This window comes from Aythya marila (assembly GCF_965140915.1).
Source record: "Aythya marila genome assembly, chromosome: 9".
Taxonomy (NCBI): domain Eukaryota; kingdom Metazoa; phylum Chordata; class Aves; order Anseriformes; family Anatidae; genus Aythya; species Aythya marila.
The window spans coordinates 15995628-16016554 of record NC_139050.1 but is presented as its reverse complement, the minus strand read 5'-3'; the positions used below and the strand labels follow the sequence as shown (position 1 = coordinate 16016554).

The following is a 20927-nucleotide window of genomic DNA, read 5'->3' as shown; positions in this document are numbered from 1 at the left end:
AAGATACCATGCAAGATACCAGATGGTGCAAATACAAAGTCTAGTGACTTTTGCTTTAATTATATCACATTACTCTGATGAGATACTATAAACTTACTTCCACCCCCCCCCCCCCCCAATTTCCCCACTAAACTGAGGCCCAGAGAGTGAGGATTCTTAGTGAAATGGTCAACTTTACTAATTGCATCTGCTAATTTCATCACATTTCATTAGAAAAATGGTCAAGCAACAGGGACTAGCAGTATTACGGCTTGCCTGTGGACCCAGAGTGCTAGGCAGCTCTTTCTTCTAGGCACTAGCAACCCTCCTTCTTCATTAACCAAAGATCCAGTCTAGCAAAACACTTCAATCCTTAAATCCACCCCTGTTCAACAGAACACTTAAACCTAAGCTAAAATCTCACTGGACTCAAATTGGATTTAAGTATGTCCTTAAAATTAAGTATGCTACACTGGCACATTGCTCCACTGCCATTTTCAGTGATGGGATTTAGCAGTTTTACAAAGCTTTACCATTCTTTTCAAGTGCTGCACAGTTAGAGCAGACAGCTATGGAGCAGAGCTGGGAGCAAAGCCTGAAGTGACTGCAGAGGGGCTGATACATTTCTGAAAGACGATAGGAAGGGCCTGAGCTACCCAAAGCTTATCTTAGCCAAGAGTAAAATGACATGGAATTAATTAGGACTAATTGGCAGGTAAAATGGGGAGTTTGGTGAACCATGTGCAACTGAAAGATGCGTACAGAGATGCAGAAGGGTTTGATAATGGGTGCTATCTCTGATACACTAATGAAAAGTTAAGGAGGGGTTGTTGGAAATTGTATTTCCCCGTCAGTGAGAATTCCCTCGGGGCTCTGGCCCAGACTCGATCACTGTCAGTGATCTATGACATCCTAATGCCTGCCCAGCACATGCCTTGCATTCCTGTCTGGATGCAAACATACCTGCAAAATGGAGAATGACAAAACTTGGCCCACTGCTATTCCTAGATTCCCTTTACCAGGCAACAAACATGCATGTATCTCTAAATCAGGAGCGTGCACCCTGGTTAGAAATGAATTCAGGCTTGCAGGTTGAGTGTTTTCTTTCCTCTCTGTCTAGCATCCATGCTGGTGTTTCCTCATTCCTTCCCCACTACCACAGGAATGCTATTGCTGTGAACTCACATTTGGCATGTGCTTCCAAGAACACCCTCTGGAGACTGAAGGGTCAAATGCACCACCACAGCGTGTCTTGATGGGAAGAGGCATCCTCGTGGCAAGGTGGGTGAAAAGTGCTGTTGTTTGGGGCAGAGGAGTCTCCGGTTGATCTAGGGCTAATTGGATCTGATCTTTGTCTGGAAATTAGGCGGCAACTCTCCTAAGAAACACACACTTAGTGTGTTTTCCAGCCTTTCTGGCTTTTACCCACGGAAGGATTAGTTCACCAGGTGGGCGACTTTCCTGTTGTTCTGGAATTGTTGCTCGCGAGGGAACACGTCAGATCCCCACGATTTCATCTGATTAAGAGTTGAATTGCAGCAAAAATGACTTAGGTTAGAGATAAGGAAAGCTTTTCTAACTGTGAAGCACTGGAACGGATCCTGGAGATATCCTTATGAGCAGACCAGGTGACCATCTGGCAAGTATGATTTAGGCAAAGCTGCTCCATCTTTATGGTGCGAGGGATGAATTACTATGGATTCCCAAGAGCTCTTCCAATCCTGTGTTTTATTTTTGTTTGTTTGGGTTTTTGTGCGTGCGATTGTTGTTGTTTTTTGATGATTTTGCATCTAGAATCTCACCAAGAAGGAGAGACCCAGACTCTGAAAAATGAGGTTTCATCTGCTGATTTCTGAAAACTTTGTTCAGAATCCCTTTGCAAATAATCTGGTGGGAGGTTTTACTTCAGGCTGGTCGTGCTATATCCTTTCTTACACAGGATAAGTGCAGTACAGAGCCTGCAGGCGTGCTTTGGGCTTATAAGGGCTTCTGGAGACACAGGAAGGTGGACTGGTCTGAAGTCATACAACACAGGAAAAGTAGGAACAGAGGCCAGTTTTCCAGGCTTCAAGTCATGTACCTTAACCACTAAAAAACTTCATTTCCTTGAATTAATATTGGCCCATGCTGACTCTTGTATTACTGCCTCCTGAGTGGCCTATGCAATGTAAGGCATTTCAGTCTTTTGCTGTTTAATTCATTTTGCTGCTATGGTGCAGGGTGCGGTAGATATTACCAAAGGAATGATCGCACGTTGCCAGTATTTTTGATTCTTTCCAGGCAAAGAGTAGATTTTCACAGCCAGGCTCAACACCTTGAAGTTTCTACTTTCATTTCCAAAATGTATGATATTGGTCATTATAGGAAATTGAAAAAATAGAAAATTCACACAGTGCTTGACAAGGCAGTGACCGTTCTGGGCTGCATGTTACAAGGGTAATGGGCTGGGAATCAAACTTCCACCGCTGTGCTGCAGAGGATTAGTCACAGCTCACCTACCTGCAAAACGGAGGTAGTGGGAGTACTATCTCATACTTTGGAGGCCCAAAGCTTAAAATTGTTGAGATCATTCAAAGGAGGCTGCTATGGACGTGCAAAGTATCCTCTCTTCTGCTAACGCGACTGGAAAATTGCATAAGCTTGATGGATAAAGAAGCAATAATTGTTGGATAGGGGACAAGGAAAATATTTGACCACTGGTTTTCTCTGAAATACTAACTGGAGAACACTTGTCTCTCATCTTGGGCCAAACAGTTTTCTTTTAGTTTTCAGCCGCTTCCCCTAGATACCAGTTGATAGAACACAAGGACTGTTGCAGATTTGCAAAAGAGGATTTCAAGGAGAATAATAATAATAATTAAAAAAAAAAATCGCAACAATTCCTCTGTAAATCCACTTCTCCGGAGCACTACAAATCAGGACTCTGGCGAGAGCCACACTGCGCTGAGACTGACAGCCATTAGTGCCAGCAAGTCCCTCGTGATGGCTCCCTGACCTCTGCAGCAGAAAATACCATCAGGAGCATTCCTCGCAGTGTGATGAAGGAGCATGGCCTTGCAGCCTGGTGGTCTGGAAGGAGATACTTGAGCTGTAGCATCCCCTGGGTAGGAACTGAAGCCAGGCCTGCAGGGCCTTGGGCAAAGCCTTTGGCCATGCAGCCAGTGCCAGTGCTCCAGCCTTGCCCAGCAGTGCTTTAGGAAGCAGCCACGTTTGTCTTTCACAACAGGCCACGCTCGCAGCGTTATTGGCACTCTAGGTACACCTACAGCATGGGGCCCTAGTGACTCATATGCTATTCTGCTTTGGTGTTGGATCTCAGTAGGGTTTAAACACGGGGTAGGCGGCTAGGGCAAGGCTGAGGTATTTCTAGTCACAGTGCTTAGAAAACTTCTGTGATGGGACTGAAAGGCTCGCACGGATTTAGCTGCACGATGGCATCTGGCCTCAGCAGTCCTCCCTGTCCCTCTGCAGGAATTTAGCACCCCTGGTGCAGGGGGCCAGCGCAGGACACCAAATAAACCACAGACAGATCGTTTGCAGCAAGGGCTGAATGTGGGATATGTCACAGTTCCTGTGCTGTGGGGCCTGCTGGGGAAGGGGTGCCCCTAAGGATGCAGCAGCAGCTTCTGGGGTCTCTGATCTGCCAGAGTGTGCGGGTCCATCCTTCCTTGTTTTAGATGCTTCAGCAGCCAGGGAAGGGCGGGGGAGGCTGGATCAGAACTCCAATCTTCAGCTTCTCGAGTCTTTTAGGCACTTAACGTCCTTTTTTGGGTCCTTAGGCTCAAACTTTCCCTCCTGGGGCTCTTAAGCAGCGACTGCGGACATTAAAGCTGGTAATGGGGCAAGATTGTAAACATCTTCTGAAAGTACACAGCAGAGCCCTTTATTGTCAAAGCGAAATACATTTGGAGCGCTTAAGAACTCATCCAGAGATCTCTTTCCAAATGAGTAAGGCTTGGCAGCTCTCCCCTCGGCCGCCTGAACGCAGCGTAACCCTTCTGCCTTCCCCTGCTCTTCAGGGCAAGCCAGGCTGAAAAACTGTGGAGACCCAACCTCGCTGTGCCAGGGGTAGCAGTCCCTTATAAAAACGATCACACTCAAAATCGGAATTATTTTAATTGCAGTCCTTATAAACAGCCACGAAACGGAGAGATTAGAAAATGCAGCTTCCCTTCCCCCCTTCTCCTCAGCGTGCTCGCCAGGTTTTGTGTTGAATCTCCGAGCAGGGCAGGACCCTGTATGGTAACCCCCAGCATCCCATCCCTCCCCACAAAGCTTTTTAACGTGGCTTGGGGAAGAAGAGAGGAAAAATCGAGGGAAAAAAATAAATAAAAAAGCACAGCAACTTTTTTTCTCCGGGGGAAAAAAAAAAAAAAAAAAAAGTTGAATACCACCAGCATCCCGCGGGGCTGGGGGTACAGCGAGGGGATTTTTGGGGGCTCCCCACCCCGAGTTTTAGGGCGATGCTGGCAGGGGTCGGTGCCGGTGGCTGCCGCCGCCCCAACCCCGGCCCCAGCCCTTACATGGCCAAATGTGCCTGCGGGGAAAGGCAGGAATTTTGGGGCCTTGACGTCAGCCCCGGGCAGAGCTCAGCAGCCCGGCGGGGCGGGAGGCAGCGGCGGCCGCTTTCGCTTTTTGTTTCGGGGGGCGTCCCTCGGAGCTCCCAGCCCACCTCCAACGCCCAGAGGGGAGGTAAGGGGGTGCCTGGGGGGTGCTGGGGATGCCGGATTGGGGTTTGGGGGGGTGGGTAGAGGGGCTGAAAGAGGCCGGGGGAAGAGGAAGAGGAGGAGGAGGAGGAAGAGGAGGGCGGAGAGGGGCGGCCCCGGGCGCCCCCCCCCGGCCCCAGCCCCGCCCCGGGGTCCACCCCCGCCGCCTCCTCCCGCCGCCGCCGCCGCGCTCGCCTCCGCCGCCTCTTCCTCCTCCTCCTCCTCCTCCTCCTCCTCCCCCCCCGAGGTATCGTTGCGAATAATAACTTGCCCCCTTCCCTTCTTCTTCGCCTCTCCCCCCCCCCGCCCCGCCGAGGCAGCTGGGCAGCAGCTGCAGCCCCCGGCCGGAGCTGGGGAAGAAGTCGTGGTGGGGAGGGGGGGGGGTGGCCGCGGCTGGCTCCTCCCCGGTGCCCCCCCTCCATACCCGGGGCGAGCACGGCGCTGGGGTGGGAGCAGCTCCCGGGGTGGGCCGGGGGAGGGTGGGGAGAGCTCCTCGGTGCTGGTCCCGGTGCCCCCCCGGAGCCCCCAGCCCGGGTCCTGCCGCCCGCAGGTGCACCTGGCCCGGGGGGGGGGGACACACGGGGGTGGCGCTGCCCCCGAGCGGGCACCTGGCCCGGCCCGACCCCCGCTGGTAAATAATAAGTTGAGCAAAGCCCCAGCAGCTTTTTATACACCCGGGGGAGGCCCACCCTTCCCCAACAGGTAAGTTACGTAGAAATTTCCCACACCCTTACGTCACCCAGGGCTTTTCTTTTTTTTTTTTTTTTTGAAAATTTTTTTTTTTTTTTTTTTGTTTCCCTCCCTCCCCCATTGAATTTTTGCCCTCCCCTTTCAGACAGACAAATCTGATTCCTGCCATTGTTCGGGGAGTGATCTCCACGCCCTGGGGCTGTGCTTGGGAGAAGGCAGTGCTCCGGAGTAGGAGGTGTTGATGGAGAAAGCTCCCGCTCTAATTGCGCTGGCTACTGTACCTCCAGGTGCAGCATGGCCCCACGGTTGGGTTGCGTTGCCTTCTGGTTTGTTTCTCTTTGATTTCTGCACCTGGGTGAGGTGGTTTCTTGGCCCAGCTGTTTGGTTTTGGCGTTGGGTTCCTGTCTGGTATCTGTCTCTGACCCAGGTGACTTGGTTACACGAAGTATTAAGAGTTTGTGGGAACCTCCAGACTTGCTGATGCATCTTCCTATGCATCCACAATGCCTTGGCCCATGTGCAGAAAGTGGTTTTGACCCATGTGGAGTGTGAGCTCTTGCACAGGAGTCTCCAGTTTTGGGAAGTGCTCTAGATCTGAGAGATTCTTTCCTTCTGGGACCTACTTTCCTGTAGAGTCTGTGCTTGTACTTTCCAGGAGTGATTTTAGGGACCAAATCCGAGAGAGAGCAGGGAGTCCCTGTGCACCTGGGAGTCATACAGCAGGTGGTGGCCCAACAAGTGATGGCCAATATGGGACCTGAGGAAGGCAGAGGAACACCTGGAGCCAGAGAACAGGACACAACATCTCATCTAATGTTACCAACGCAGTTGTTCACACTGGAAAATGTGGCTCGCTGTCCTGCATGCAGCCAAGCCTGCTGCACAGCACAGCAGGCTTGGGATGCAAGGGACTTTCTGGTTCTCCCCACCCTTGCTGCAGCAGGACTAGGCCAAACAAGGCTAAATAATGCTCCAGGAGATGGGTTTTCCCTCAGGAAATGTTTCCGTCTGAGGTTAAAATGTATTGTGTAAAACTTCTCTCTGCCTATTGGCCTACTGTATTTCCTGCTGATACTTCATCCCGTTCACCTCACCCGTGACACTTCATCCCATTGCTCCTGAGTTTTTTAGCGCTGTTATTCCCCTATTTCAGTTCCTCGGACATTGTTGGAGGGTCTTTCCCTAATGGGACAGGCTGTCTATGGGTGACGGTTTGGGTGGTGGCTCTAGAGCCACCCAGCAGCGAGCTCCTACCTTTGCTGTCTTGCCCTGCAAAATGGTGGGGTTGCCTTCAGCCCTGCCGCCCTTTAATGATTGAATGTTGTACCTGCTCTGGGATGGTGGCAGTGCTAAATCCCTCTTGGTGATGGCATTGGCAGCTCTTCCAGCATCAGGTGCCTGCTGCACCTCGTAGGCTCTTCTGCCACCCTGGTGCTGGAGGCCCTGAGTGGAGCTGAAGGTTGGCGTAGACTTTTTGGGCGCCTCTTGGCTGGTGCCTGGTCATGGGTAGAAGGCATGAGGTGACTTGGTTGGGCTGTGAAATGAGCTCCTTGTGCCCAGAAGGCGTGTGGGTAGTTTTTTAGGCCTGCTTTCCAAAGGCCAGGCCCGCCCCATGTGCTCAATGGAGGCCCTGGGGGCATCCCATGGTGCCAGCAGTCCTGCTGTCCAGGAGTCCCTATCAGAGGTGTGTGTCCCTTGTAGTCTGCTCCATAAGTTCCTGTGTGTAAACTGGGGACATGTCCAGGGAAGTGAAGCTAAAACATTATCTCATGGCAGCTTCTATAGGTACAGGCCCAAACTGCGATGAATCACTGCTGGTACAATCTCACGTGAAACCAGTGCACACCAGCAAAAATGTGCCTCCAGACTGGTGGGCCGGGAGTGGTTTTCAGAGCCAATATCCAAACGATCACAGTGAGGGTACAGAAAATCCCAGGTGTGGTTTTGCTGCCTTGTGTTGTGGAAACTTGCAGAGCAAATTGGACATCAAAGTGCGTTGTTCTGAAAATTGGCTTCAGCTGTGCTGCATTTCTGACGGGTGATGGGATGCTGTCTTACCAGAATCAGGAACTGGTGCAGTGTAAGTCAAATTTCCAACTAATAAGTGTAGGTTCAGTGGTGCACTGCTTGCCAAAGCACACGTTCCCCTAGGATGTTACGGGATGAAGCTCCAGAGCTGCAGCAGTGAGTTGGTGCTCAGCTATGGTCTCAGTGGAGCTGAAGTGCTTTTAAATACCTAATGATCATCAGTATATATTTTTAATTACAACATAAGTTGATTACAACGTAAGTACCAATTACAGTATGGTCAGAGTGGAGACACCAGTCACTTGATTTCAAAGCCTGACTGTTGCCTTGTTTATTAGTGTCGCTGCTTGGGTTCGTTAGTGTAATGTCTGACGACAAACCGAAGTGACTCCCTCCTGATTTGTGAAATCTGGTGGAGAATGTATGTGGTCTCGAATAGGGATAGCAAAAATGCTGGGAAGCTGGAAAACGCGAGGGAGTTTGATCGACAGTTTGGGATTGCTCCTATGGAAAGAACACGCACTAGAAAGGTGTCACAGAGTTGATGAATGAACGATGAATTTGTGGAAAAAGGGTCTCTGTTCCCTTGGAGCCAAGGTGAAAGTGGCTGATTGAAATGAACAAAATGTAAATGCTTTTCCACGTAGGTGTAACTAAAAGGTGGAATTTATCAGAGGACAAGAATGTAGCCAGGTCTGGAAAGAAGATAGGACAGCTGTAGGACTATCAGGTACATTCAGAGCTTTGCCAGGCAATAGTGTTGCCTCTTGAATCCTAAACATCTAATTGGAAAGAAAAGACCATTTCATGCAGGTTTCGCTGAAACTTTTGATGACTGTAGCTGGAGAAAAGCAGTAGCTTGGGTGAGTGACAAATGGTTTGCAATAAGACAGTTTCCATGCGTCTGTGGAAACACATACCCTCAGGGTGCCTACAGTGGCTTCTCTGTTCCTTTGCCCATCATGGTTGTGTGAACAATGCATACTCGGTGGCATTTCAGTCCGTGTCGGGTGTCTGAAAGCCTGACCCGTGCAGCAGTTTCTCCTAATAAACTCGCTTGGCTGCTGGGCAGCCAGCTGGGAGTCACTTACAGGCTGGTGGCTGGTCCTCTGTGCTCTTCACCCTGCAGCCTCTGGCAGCCTGAAGACTCCTGCAGCTCTGGGAAACCCTGCAGGTGTGGGGAAGTCTGAACAGTCATCCCTGAGGATGCCCTGAGAGCTTTTAGAGGTGACATAGTGATGACAAAGATGTGTGTTTCCTTTAGGTACGTCTGTGTCTCTAAGGCACGCTACTTTTTAGACTGAGGGGACGGCAGGGAAGCAACATGAATACAAATTCCTGTCTACGTGATCTGCCAGGAGTCTGAGATCCAGCACCTGTGCTCGCTATATGCATGCGTGAGCAAGACAGCGGGACTCTCACCTTCTTTCAGTCCTCCACAGCCTGTTTTCTTAGCCCGGTAACTTCATTATCTCCCTCTGCTCTCACAGCAGGGTAATTCTGCTAAAAGCTAGAGAGCTTACTGGAACTGCAGCCACGTTTGAAAAGCAGGCAGGAGTGGGGGAGACAGAAACCGTAGCTTATCTGAGGATGTGGGTTATCTAAGAGACGGATTCGCAAGGAACAATACCTTTAAAAAGAGTGTGGGTTACGTATAGGAAAACAGAGGACTTGAAATAACTTCATGAACAACAGTTCCAGAGGAGGTTTTGGAAGCAAGATGTTGCAGTCAACTTCCACAAGTACATTGGGCCTCTCCGAAGCACGGTGCCAGTGAAGTATGAAGAGCTCAATGTTTTCCTCCTTTTAATTTTGGGAGCTTTTTGTTTTGTAAAGCAGAAACAAACAGAGAAGAGAAAACAACAAATCAAACCGAAAACCACAGACCAAAAAAACCCCACAAAGTTAAAAAGCTTTTGACAGCTTGCGCCTGCCCAAGGAATGGGGGTTAGCTGGGTGCAGGGCTCCACTCTTTCTGTTCCTCCTACTTCTGGGCACGGCAAGCAGGTAGGGTTCATAATGTTTCTAACCAAACATGAAAAAAAAAACGCTGCCCACATTTAATCGTTGTTATTAAGGTTACTGGTAGAGACACCTCAGTAGGGACTCAGCTTTTATCTCGGAAGAGTTGGTTTCGATCACGTTCTGAGCAAGCGCGAGAGCTGGCATGAAAATCATCATTTTAAGTAGCTGTCAGCAAGTCTCTGTCATTTTAGGTTGTTGGTATCTGTTGTTGGGATCTGTGGGTGACAGTGACACACGTGTGAGTCACTCATAAGTGCTCCCAAACTATTGCAATATGCTCAAGAAAGGAAAACAAACATCGGTGGAGTTGTGGGCTGCTGATAACCTTTTCTTAGAAAAAGATAGAAGCTTTTGAGCTTTGCAGACTCAAGTGAGGATGTTTACTGCAGCCCTTGATGCCGTAAGGGAACCTTGTAATACAGAGATTCCTCAATAACCCCATAAATAACTTTGTTTGGTCTGGGTCGTGACGCCTGTGGGTCTCCGCCAGCGTTATGCCAGCTTTGGCTCAGTGTGACAGAGCTGACCAGCTCTCGTTGGGTTTGCCAGGTTAGTTGGAAGGGATCCCCTTCTGCATGTAGGTGGGTTTACACATTTGAGCATCCTCTGAGTAGGGGCTGTTCAGCTCTCGGCTGCCTTCATCTCCCTGCTACCACTGCCCAGTGATGCTTCAAGGCAGGCAAACTTCCACCAAATCTTGGATGATTGTGCCGCCGGCGGAATAGTTAGTTGAGATTTAATATGGCCATTATCTTTAGGTAATAAAATATCAACTAACTTGCCATAACTATCTTGTTTAATGTCTATTAAAAGCCCCACATACTTCATTGACTGGGTGAAATTTAATAGAAGTTCAGCTAAGCATTTATTGCTTATTTAATTTAAAAATAAGTTGATCTCCACAGTTGGTAACAGGCACTGAGGATTTAATTAACATTCAGTAAACTACCCTGTTAGCTCTGAATTACACAGTCAGGTCTTGTTTATGCATCAATTTGTAACTCCCCCCTCCTCTTTAGGCTGGTGGATGCCATTGTCAGGAGCTGCAGTTGTTTCCTCTTCTCCCTCCTCCTCTGCCAGGTCTGCAAAGCAGGGATCCTACATAGCACTGCTTGGGGACCAGCACCCTGCTGCTTTTTGGGGGCTCCCTGGCAGCCTGGCCCATTGGGCAAGGCAGGAAGGATGGGGGAGGCTGGTGGATCCTGGCACAGCCCTCAGAGAAGGGGCTGTGGGCCCAGCGGGACGGGTACAGATGCTTTGCACGATGAGTTAAAAGCAGCCCAGCTCCGTGCTTGAGTTCTGCTGCGCTTAACAAATGTAAAATATAAAATACATCCTCTGGGGCTTTTTCAGCAACAAGGACGTCTATATGAAACTCAGGCCGGTGAGTTTTCTGTAGAGAAACTTGGAGTGGTTGTTTCACAGGTGACTTGCAGCTGGCCCTGCTGTGGTCCCTGCGCTAATCGCACCCGGAGCGCTGTGCCTGGCGTCTCAGCAGCGTGTGCGCATCTTCCACGTGCTGCGCGCACGGACCCCGAGGAGCTCTCTCTGTTTCAGCAGTTTATTACCTCACCTTAACAGACTCGAATTACTCTACTTAATGAGGCAGGCTTGGATGAAGGCGAGGAGTCTCTCAGACAGTGCGCTTTACGCAGGGACTGGGTTGGGAGGGTGATTGGATTAGCAGCTGATAAGTGGTTGCAGCTCCAGCTGCCGCATCTCCCCTGCCTTACGCGCTCTGGAGTCAGCGGTGTTCGTGTTGCAGCTCAGCCCCGAAGGAGATCAGCTGGCTTCAGTTTAACACACCTCATGGCTTGAGGTAGAGGCTTGATTTGCTTTTCATGGGTTTGGACAAATCTGGAGAGATACCTCAAACTATTAGCGTGGCCAAGACGAGCCTTTAATCTGGTTTCCCAAGAGCAGCAGATAGCGATTGCCCCAGCCGCGTGACGAGTCTGTAGTTAACTACAAGCGATGCACTTGGTTAAGAGAACGGTGTTAAAGCTGCAAAGTCCGAGTGCTTCAAAGCTGCAAAATGCCAGGATGAAGGTTGTCAATGAAGCCTTAATTTGCTGTCCTTTTCCTCTCCCCTCCCCAAGCGGGTATTATGGTATAGCCACTTAATTGCCAGGGCACCTCCTCTTTGTGCTCAGGATGGAAGGTGATGCTTAATGAGCACCTATTCACTTTATCTTCTTTCTATGCATTGTATGGCCCCAAGCCTTATTTCCTACATACCATTCAAACCGAGGGCTGAAAGCAGAATTATTAATTTGCTTTTCTGGAGAACTCTTTGCTCTTCCGTGTGAGTGCTCTTCAAGTTGGAGTGACTTTTGGCGGTGCCCTCCTCAGGTAGAGGTTCTTGCTGTTTTACTGATGGGACACCGAGGCTTAGTGAGGAGTGAAGTTGGGAGTCTCACATCATCCCTGACACTGAAATCCAAGCGAAAGAAGCCGGTTAGACCAGGGTCGCTTGCTTTAGTTTGCAGTCATAACTGATAATCAGAGAAAAACAGCTGAAAAGAATTGTTTGTAATTATAGACTGAGTTTAGCATCCTTTTCACCCAGCTCTGGAGATTGCCCTGAACTGCTCAGTGCAGTTACATCTATCTTTACAGTCCATCTCCCTCATCTCTTCTGCTTTTATCTTCCTCTTACGTGTTATCATCATCCTTGACTGGGGGCAAGGGCTGTACGTACTGTGTGTGGGTCTCATAGTGCCTGGCTTAGGATGGGAGCTGGGCTTTGCCCCCAGCATTTGGAAACCAGGGCAGTTTAATCAGTTGGATCTGAAATGGGAAGTCCAGAAATAAACCACAAAAATGGTCAAGGTCCAGGTGATGTTTGTGTATAATAAGGTATTTCAAGGAATATAATAGGGATAATGGAGACTTTAGATCATCCGCTGTACGTTTCTCAGTGGCTTGTTTTCCTGCATACAGTAAAAGTGCAGTTTTTAAGGTAGTTTAGGCTTCCTCTAGAGCTGTAGTGCTTCTCTGTTGCTTCTCGTCCAACAGACTATTTTCTGGGGGAGCTGCCTGTTACAATGCCTTGTTCTGCCTTCCCTAGCACAGTTCCACCCTGGTGTGCTCACAGAGGCTCCTCTTCTTTCCCGACTTCCCGGGGATGTGCGGAGCTGCATCTTTGCCATTTAAGGAGGGCTTGGTGAGCCTTCTGCAGAGTCAGTCTGAAATTCAAGTGCGTGAGTAATCCAGCTGAACTCTCTGCAGCTACTTGTGTGCCTAATGATAAGCAAGGGTTTAAGTACGTTCCTGAACCCAAATCCTAATTTGCTTCAAATGCAGACAGGGAAGAAACAAAGGGCAGAAGTGTTAAAAGTCAGCTTCGGAGATGTCTGGCTTGGTTTCTTCTGGCACAATGCTGTAGCATGCAGACTGGCAGTAGCCTTGTTGCAATAGACACCCTCACACGGTGCAGGAGATCACGCTGTGAATGAGGCAGACAAGTTGCAAACCTCCAATAGTGGCATTAAGCGATGAATTGTGAGTCAGAAGAGTACCTCAGAGGCTAGGAATGACACCTCGTACCTCTGTGCTACTGTAGGGGTGAGGGCAGTGTCCCTGGCACATAACGCCTCTTCCAGTGTCTCCCTTGGCCTACGAGAATTGGGAGTGAGGCCAGAGCAGCAGGTGAGCTTCAAGCAATACCAGGGAGTGTGCTTTTCCAAGGCACTCCACCCACCCAGGTATTTGCAGTGTCCAGGGCAAAGGATGGCAGCTGATGAAGTGCCTCAGCTCCTCGTGTTGCTCCTGGCACAGCGTGCTTTACTCTGCTGTGTGGGAGAGCTGCGAACTCGGGGTGTGTGTGGAGGCTGTGGAAATCAGTGGAGAGCTGGAGAAGGAGCTACGAGAGCAGTGCTCGCTTCCTTACAACACACAGGGATCCCTGCAGGGCATCTTCATTTCTGAGTTATTCTGCATGAAGTTAGCTCCCGTCCCCACACTGCGCTCAGGATAGATTCATGCCATTATGTGATTTCCCCACCCCCTTTTTGTTTTGTTTTATAAGTAGGTATCTTGCTGATGTCCCACCTTGGCTGGGGTCAGGACGCTCCCAGGGGTGTTGTACCCATACCCGCACCGCTCATTCCCTGCCTGCTGGAGTTTCATCTGTGCAGTAGCCCAAGCCTTTGATCTGCGTGCGCCCATGTTTTGTGCCTGGGGTGGTGTTTTAGCTCTTGCGTTGTGCTGTTACGTGCAAGAAGTGTGAAAGTGATCTGCTCGCTCCAGCTTTGCTGTGTTGAGGGCCGCTGTCTGCCCGCCTCAGCTGCTCGCCATACCTTGAAGGTAAATTGCAGTGAAACAGGAGCAACCTTAGGTGTTTTTTAACAGCTCTTGATGAATTTCCCATGTCTCAGATGGTTTGATTCATACCTGGTTAGGGGTGTGCCCTACTCCATGGGTGGAACTGGATGTACAAAGGTAGCTGCGCGTTATCAGGCAGCCCCACGCTGGATCATCTGGTCTTGTTCCAGCTGTTTTGGTGACTGCACCTTTTAGGACAGGAATATTTGCTGTTCGTTTTAGTTGTGCACGCTCTACCTGCCATGTGATGGATGGAAATGGTTCCAGATGCTCTTGATCCCCAGAGCCAGACCAGGCCTATCCATCTGGTGAATGACACCAGTAATTGTGGCCACCGTGTTGGCATTTTCCAGCGTCCCCCATTACCCTTCTCTTTATTTTTGCTTCCATGTTCCAGGATTACTCTTGTCTCATGTTGTCCATGCCACCTATGAAGGTGGCATCTTGGGTGAGCCTGTTGGTGATGGTACCCACAGGAGAGCAGTGAGCCTGCTGGAAACCTCCTGAAGCTGAGCAGAGGCTGTGGGGGTCCAGGAGCTCCAGCCCCAGGAGGTGACGACAACCCAGAGAGTGCTGAGAGAAGAGCAGAGCAATTGGCTTGGGGACAGAGAGCCTGATGGTGAAGGAAGATGAAAAGGATGTAAAAAAGTGTGTGTTAGCAGAATGTGACTAAGATGGAGACCTGATAAGTATTGAAATGTATCTGCAGAGGAAAGGAGAGCGGTAGCTGCTAGAGCAGAGCTCTGTGCCTGGGACTTGCAGCTTGGTGCAGAGCACTTCTGAGTCACAGGAATATAAGGCTCCTGTAGCCCTGCCATCACAAACAGTTACCGTGTGTAATCCTTTTTGCAAAGTTGCTCAGGTCTATCAGAAACGTGGCTGTGCTCTCCTCTCTTCTTCCCGGGGAGCTTGTCTCCCTCAGTGCTCTTTATCCTGGCTTCTGAGCTGTGCAGCTCCTCCGTTCATTCCTCAGCGCTTAGTCACAGGAGGTTTTTGTGGGAGGGAGGGACACCCATGAGAAACGTGTAACTCGATGCAAAGTCCCTTGCCACGAGGAATCTGGGTGGCTGATCTGCTACAGAGCGGCCTGGTGGAGCCCGCTGGAGACCTGTGGGGCTGGGAGTCTGTGTGACCTGCAGCCCTGGGGCTCCAGGGGGTGGAGCGGAGGCTGGAGGTAACGTGGGTTTCTCCTGCAAAGGTCAACCCATATGACATTTGGGGGTTCCTGGTGGAGCTGCCCTACCCCAGCTCGTTTGCAATGTTCAGTTGTGCAATTGCATGGGGGTGAGGTGGAGGAGGGCAGCAACAGGGCTCACTTAGACTACCTGTGATGGAAAGCAGGCTGTGAGCTATAGGAGAACCTCGTGCCTCTGTCCTGGCTACAGAAAGGGAAATCTGGCAGGGGAGATAGGGCCGTATGTGCAAATACAGCCTGTGGGTTTAGGTCCTGGTCCAGCATTCACATCCATAAATAGGTCAGCCCCTTCCTTGTGATAGCGTTCGTGTGCAAACACGAACCAGCTAATCCCAGCAGATGTTTGGCAGCATGGTGAGCCCAGAAGGAAGTTAAATATCAGCGTGCTTTGCTAGAGAGGTGCCCGGGGTTCAAGGAGCACCTGCTTGAGGAGCGCATTTGAGCTGGGATGGTTTTGGGGTTGTGTGGGCTCAGCTTTGCATAGCACCTGCCCCCGTTACATCGCGGCTATGTGCAGGCTGAGTGTGTCCCCACTGACATCGAAGGCACAACTTCCTTCAGCTTTTGAGGAGGGAAATGGGATTTAGACCTACATTTGCACGTGCATACTTCATTAAAACCCCAAGAAAAGGAGGTGGTGGTGGATTTTGTTTGCTGCCCGCCGTTCTCCATGTGCTGATGTGCCCAGCTCATGGTTGGTGCAGGGTAAAGGCTTGGTGTTCATGGCTAGCCTGATGCCTTTGCTCGCCTCCCTCTCCTTCCCCAAGCAGAAACATTTAGGTTTGAGATCCGTGACACCCCGTCAGCAGCCAGAGATAACACTGAGCACCTGATTTTTTATTTTATTTTTTTCTGGGTGCTTTGAAAGATGATCAGAATGCTTTAGACTTCGGGCTTTCTCGCTCAAAAAGGGCCAAGGATTTCACTCGCTTCTCCTGGCTTCTCTTTTGTGCTCTGTCTTGATTGCTGCCCTGATTTCCAGGCAGAGTTATAATTATAAGGCTGCTGAGCTGAGGGGGAGGCAGCAATAGGATAGGTCTGGATTAAATAAATAAACCAAGGACTTTTTGCAGGTACGTCCTTGCTCAGATCCTTGTCAGTCCCTGTTAAAAATGCATCACAGCTTGGGGTACCAGCATGTGCTTCCGTCTTCTCGGTTAAAGCTTCACAGAGGCTCCTCAGGACACTTTCAGCATCTCAAGGAGAAGCCTCTGGTGTCTTCTGCTAGCACGCAGGCCGTGGGCAGCTCTTCTGTCATCATCCTGAACCTGCTCCTGGTGCTCCCTGTGTGCCAGGCGCGTGCATCTGACTCGCCCCGTGCTTTCTGCCGCCGCTGCCCGGCCTTTTTGTCTGCATTAGTTTAATTGAGTGAGGCGCTCGCGGGAGAAGCCATTCATTCCCCTGGTAACTGTGCTCGACAATCAGAAGTTATTCTGGGGGTGAAGGACTGGTACAGATTTGTTTTCCTTGGCTGCAGCTCCGTAGCCCCTAATAGTTTCTCACCAATATGAACCGAGAGTGGCTTGGTTTGAGGCTAATTAAAAGCCAAAAGGGTCCGCAGCCCTCTCCAAAATAATTACCACCCTTGGTGAATGGGAGCAATCTCTGCTTCCCGTTTGTTTCCAGCCCCCTCCCTTTTGCCACTTTACTCGCACGTTGGCCCTGATGTGCTGTCAGAGCAGCTGTGAGTTCATGGTCGGACCCTTTCTCTGCTGAAATTTTGGCTTTTGGACGAAAGGGTAAATACAGCAAAAGGATGGGGATGTTTTATGAAGCCCAGTAGTTACTTTTTGGGGTGTGTGTTTGCTTGGGGAGAAGCTACTGAGAGCAGCAGAGGGGTGTGCGTGCACCCCGTGTGCAGGAGCACGTTTTGTCCTGACTTTTTTATGGGTTAGAAAACAAAAAACCCGATGTTTTGACTGCGCCTGTGCGCTCATTACCAGGAACTCTGAGTGCAGCAGCTGGAGTTCCTAGACAGCTTGGTTTCTCTCAGTAATGGGTTTCAGACACACGTTAGCTTGGATTCCTGCATTGCTCAGGGCTGGTGATGCAGTGAAAGGTGTCCTCCTCCTCCCGGTGTGCTCCGTGTGTGCGTGGCACCCATCCTGTCACCGCCGGGGCTGGGACTGCTGCGGGCAGGAGGGCAGAGCCCTCTTCCTTCCAGGTGTCCCCAGAAGTGCTCGTGCTCCTCCAGCGCCCCGTAGCTCCGTATGGGAACAGACAAAGGTCTCCACATCCCATGCCCGGGGGTCGGGCGGGCTCAGCTCCCCCTGCAGCTCCTCAGGGGCACATCCACCCTGCGGCTGGTGCTGGCTGCCCGCGGTCCCCTCCGCAGCTTCTCCACGTGGGGCACAAAACCATCCCGAGCCCTCTTCATCCCACGAGCCTCCCGGAGCTGCAAGGAGCAGCAGAGCTGCTGCTGTGGCTCCTTAATCCACCAGCTTCCCGAGGCGCTCTCTGCCCGTGCCCTTCGGAACATTTTTTAATGCAGATGGAGTGCCCTGTTTTAATTGACTAAAGAAAAAAGCACACGGAGAGGGGGGGGGGATGAACTCATGACCTTGAGATAAATGGTTTCTTATTGAGTCCCCGGGCCCCTCAGCCACCCCCTCTTCTGAGAGCGGCGCAGTTTAATCAAAGGTCAGGGGTTTTGTCTTCTTTGAGAGCCTCAGCAAAAGAGGGCCGGGCGGCTGAACTCTCCTCGCTCCGCCGTGACTGCAGTCATTCTTGCCCTGTCAAGTTCCCATTGAGCTCGCCCTGCTTGTTTTCTGTTCCTGGATGACGCCTCTGTTGACCTTCTCTGGTCCCTGTGAATGCTGATAAAGGCTCGGTGATGGAGTCAGCTGTGTTTCTGAGGGATGTAACTGGATATACGGCGGCTACGAGCGAGCGGCTCATGCAAGGCTGCTGGTAGCCTCTGCAGCGTGCGGCCTCGCTGGTTTGGGAGGAAATTGCCTTCCCTGGCCAGCTCTGCCCCCGCAGGTGTCTCCTGTTTTGGATGGTATCACCCAAAAGGTACCTTTCTCCCCGTCATTTTATGCCCTGTGGTTCCTTCTCGGGCGGCAATCAAGCACGCGGCCGTGACTCTTTTGATGGGAGCAGTGTGAATCTTTCTCTTCTCCTTCCTCCCTCCCTCCTGAGTGCAGTTTTTAACTCTCCTCGAGCCCGACGGATAGCTGGCGTGGAGCTGGCCAAAAAAAAATCCCGAAACAGTTGGTTTGTGAGCTTACAAGCCAGCTTCGGTGCCAGCAGTGAGGTTCCCACTGCCGAGCTGAGCGCGGTGCAGTCGGAGGAGGTGAGGACGGGGCTGGCCGCGGCGTTGCTCTGCCTGCTGCCCTCGTGAATCGCAGCAGCGGGACGGAGGAGGGTGAGGAGGCTTTCCCTGGTCTCAGAGCTTTCCGTACTTCAGCACCCACACGCTGCAGCTGGCCTGTCAGACAAATAGGCCAAAATACAGTGCTCAGGGCAGCAGGCTGGAGGATATCGGGTGGCAAAGCTGTGGAAGAACGTGAAGAAATGGTAGTCAAGAAAACGTGGTGCTGAGAAACTGTCAGGTACCGGGCAGGTGTGATCTCTGCCTCTGAGCACTAAGGAGGTCCACTGAAGGAACTGAGAGGTGTTTAACTGATAAATTCATCATTCTGTAAACCAGGAGCTTCTTTCTTTCCATGAAGAAACACAGAAAAATATGTTGCACTGGTCCAAGGGTACGATTGTTACAGCCACTGTTGGTGCCAGGCAAAAAACGAAGGAACTGCAGCGCAAGTCCAGCGTATTGACTTCTCCAGATCAAGGTAAAATGGCACCGAGTGGCAGAAGACTTCTTATTTTCAGGTTTTAAGCAGAAAAAGGTTGTTTTTTTTTGAGCTGCGTGCCGTCCCAGCGGCAGGTGACCACATTGAGTGGAGATGGATGGGCGCCTGACAGCTCCGCCGTGGAACAGCGCTCACGATGGTGCTGAGCCGGGGATTAGGTTCGTGTTTCCTTTCCATTGTAACGCCACTGCCTCGGTTGAGCCCCTGCTGTTTTAGGACCAGGGATGTCATGCAGCACCTTATTTTAGTCGTCAACACCAGGCTGAGGCTCGGGCACCCTGCACGTGGTGGGAGCGATGCTCAGGTGTCCTCTGGGGAAGGCAAGGGGCAGCGGCGGTGCACCCCTTGCTGGTCCTCCCTGACCCCAGGGAGGAAAAGTGAGTGACCTGGCTTCTGGCTGACGTCAGGGTAATTTAGGAGCTAACTCAGCTTTTTAATACCTTTTTCTTTGTCTCAGTCCCCATCTGGAATGGAAGTAATGGGGCTTTCTTGTTCGGAAGGTGGACGCATGCACAGGCATCCATGTTCCTCCCAGTTTTGAAAAGTGGTAAGAGCAGTTATTAGGGCTTGTCAGAACGTCTCCAGAATTTTTTCTCTATATTTGGTATAAATGACTCTTTTCTGAAAATGGAGTTTTCTGTGGGAAGCACCAGCCTGCAACTCAGTTCTCCTTTTGCAGAGGAAAAAGGCACTTTTTCATCTTATTCTTCCATTTGCGATGGTAACAACATTTGCTGAAAACAGAAATGTTTTCGTGAAAAGTGGTCGGTGGTAAGGCTGCTCCCCTCGGCTGGCTGATTGCCACACTTCCACGTTAACCTTTGCCTCCCTGCCCCCGTTGCTTTTTCCTCTGTTTTTGAAGAAATTCGTGTCCTCGGCCTCAATCCAGCTGTTTAGAGAGAGGAGCAGTGGAGCAGCTTTTTCATTTGAGGCCCCCTCTGGAGGTATTCGTTGTGAGTCTGAAACTAACAGTTTGCTACTAAGATATAGAAATAAAAGAAGATAACGAACACTTAGGCATCCTTGGAGATGGAGGTGAGAAGGGGATGGACATTTCTAAAGCAGATGGAGAGGTTTCCTGGTCCTGGATGATTGCTCTTATTTAACCATTGCGATGGATTACTATGCTTTTGAAGAGATCTAGCTGGGCCAAGCAGACGTGGGAGCAGGGAATCCCAATTACTGGCAGGTGTCTGTTGCCGTTTTCAAATGACCTGGCAGAAATTGGGTAAAACAGGAGCTTTGAACCACAAAGACTGTCTTGTAGGCTCAAAGTTTCAAAGGTTTAATTTACAAAGGGTTTTAAGACGAGCAGTGAGAGAGCCCACCTCTGTGTCAAGGGTTTTGTCGTGGCAGGACCCAAGCAGACCTGGGTGAAGGTAACCCTTCCCCTCAAATTCTTGCCATTTAAAACCCAAATGGATTAAAGGAGATGTTACTTTATAATGCAACTTAACTTCTTCATTTCCATTGAGGTGTGACACCATTAGACTGAGCAAGCATGCACAGAAATGCCATCTCTGCTCTAGATCTCAGCTTAAGCGTGGGCTGCTGGAGACCTGGGGCTGGGACTGGGGAGAGCCAGACGCCTTCGTGACCCCAGGACTTGGGGTGCAGCACTTCTCCTCTGCTCCCCTGTGCTCTTCTTGGTCACTGTTGGTCTGTTTTTCTTTACCAAGTATCTTAAGACTTGGGAATCGTGTTAGGGCAGCGTTCTGCCTTGTGAGTCTGGCCGTTCCTCAGGGAAAAAAAATGACATTTTGGGGGGTTTTGAATTGCAAAACATTATGCTTTGTTTGAAACCCTGGCTCTGTGGTGCTCTGATACTGCATGCGAACTGGAAAGCGAAATCAATTACTCTTCTTTGATCGAGAAGCCGGGGTGCATTCGAGTGAGAAAGTGAAACTGCCCCCCTCTTGCTCCAGGTCGCTGCAACCAGCCTCAGTGAAACGCAGCCAGCAAACGGGGCCTGTGCGTGTGTGTGTGTGCTGGGGGGAGATCAGTGGGGCTGCTCTGAAAATCTTCCGCTTCCAGTAGACTGGGGGAGTGTGAACAGCGTGAGGCCGGCAGCCTGCGCTTGAAAATCCAGGGTCCGAGCCTGGTGTCGATTACAGAGCCGTAAATCACGGGCAGCGCCGCTGGCAGCCGCGGGGAGCTGCTGAA

General features: G+C 50.6%; 1 protein-coding gene across 6 annotated transcripts in view; it reads left to right on the top strand.

Moving 5' to 3' along the window:
- Nucleotides 1–4587: 4587 nt before the first annotated feature.
- Nucleotides 4588–20927, top strand: part of LPP (LIM domain containing preferred translocation partner in lipoma) — a 331358-nt gene continuing 315018 nt past the window's right edge. For 4 of the 6 annotated variants that reach the window (XM_082767515.1, XM_082767511.1, XM_082767512.1 and 1 more), the window contains exon 1: nt 4858–4932. The gene's annotated coding sequence lies outside the window, so the exon portion shown is untranslated. Of the gene's footprint in view, nt 4672–4843; nt 4933–20927 lie in introns of those variants that run through there. The other 2 variants (XM_082767516.1, XM_082767513.1) reach the window with 2 other exon arrangements.